Genomic DNA, 1,799 nt, shown 5'->3' on the forward strand with positions numbered 1-1,799 from the left:
CAAAGATTTTCTTTTAGTTTAGTTTCTCTTTTTCATATTTATTTGTTTCAACCATTTAGAACATTTTTTTTGGAGGTAGAGATCTATATTGTCTCCCAAACTGCAGAATATGATTTTTTTGAGTACTATTGAAATTTTGCAAAATTGACTATAAAATTCTGGCCATAAAAGAAGTTTTAACAAATGTCAAAGTAGGCAGAATGTGTCCTCTGACCACAAAACAATAAAGTTAAAAATTAGTATTAAAATGATAGTGAAGCTCTATATTTTGTAAATTTAAAAATACATTTCTAAATAAAACTTGTAATCATAAAGAAATAAAAATAAAATTAGAAAATACTTTAAAGTAAATGAAATTGTAAAGAAATGAATATCCTACATCTCAAATCTAGGGGGATATTAGTGAACAGTATTAAAAGGTAGATTTATAGGCTTAAATAAATATCTAAGAAAAAAAAAAAAGACTGGAAAATTAAATGAACTCAGCATCCACTGCAGAATGTCAGAAGTATAGCAAAGAAAGTAGAACAAAGGAAATAGTAAAAATAAGACCAGAAACTGATGAAAGAGAAAACCAATATAAAGATGAACAAAACCAATGCTAGGTTTTTGGGAAAAATCTAACAAAACCAACAAATCCCTGGTGAAAATGGTAAAGACCAGAAACAGAAGGCACAAATAATCAATATTAGGAAAGACAAAGAACTCATTGTTATAGATGCTGCAGACATAAAAAGAAAATAAAGACAGTAAAAACAACTTTAAGCCAACATATTTTAAAATTCAGATGAAAAAATTCCTAGAAAAATATAAATAGCAAAATTGACACACAAAAAGCAACAGAATGCTGAGTATATCCATAACCAGCAAATAAACTGAAGCAATAATCAAAACTCTTTTCCCCAAGAAAACTCTATACTCTAAATGGCTACACCAGCACTTTTACCAAATATTCAAAGAAGAAGTAATTCCAATCTTAAGACAAATTTTCCTGAAGAACAGAAAAAGACTATTTCCCAACAAATCTTGTGATACAAACTGTAAAATGTCTCCAACAAGGACATTATGAGAAAGGAAAATAAAAGAAAAATCTCACTGATGAGCATAGATGCAAAAGTCCTAAATACAAACTGATCCCTACAATATATTCATCATGACCAAGATGGGTTGATTCCAGGAATGAAAGGTTTGTTGATACTTAATATAATAACACACATTAAGATTAAAAATAATCTTATTAGATGCAGAGAAGTATTTGATAAAATCTGCCATTCATTTAGCAAACTGTAAATTGTAGGGAAATTTCTAATTGAATAAAGTGCATCTACCCCAAACCTTCAGTAAACATCACACTTAATAATTAAAAGTTCAAAGTTTTCTCTTTCAAAGCAGGAAAAAGACAAAGATGCCTGTGACCACCTCTTTTATTCAGTATGTCCTGGATGTCTTATGCAATGTAAGAAGGAAAGGAAAAAAAGGGAAGGGGGGGAAACAAAGCTATTATTATTCCTAGAAATGACTGTGTATGTAAAAAATCCAAAAGATCTATGAATGAACTGTCTTAATTAATAAAAGAGCTTAGAACAGTCCCTGAATTTAAAACAGCAATATATAAAAAACAATTATCTTTATATATACCAACAACTAACAAGTAGACAACTAAAATTTAAGAAAGATGCCATTTACAATAGCATTAAAAATTAAACAGTACCTAACGCTAAAGCTAACAAAAATTTGAAAGACTTCTATGAAGAAAATATGAATTTACTTACGGGTACTTAAAGACGACTTAAATGGAA

The sequence above is a fragment of the Moschus berezovskii genome, chromosome 14 (genome assembly GCF_049115385.1).
Source record: "Moschus berezovskii isolate FMDL1 chromosome 14, NW_MosBer_1.0, whole genome shotgun sequence".
NCBI classification, from domain to species: Eukaryota; Metazoa; Chordata; class Mammalia; order Artiodactyla; family Moschidae; genus Moschus; species Moschus berezovskii.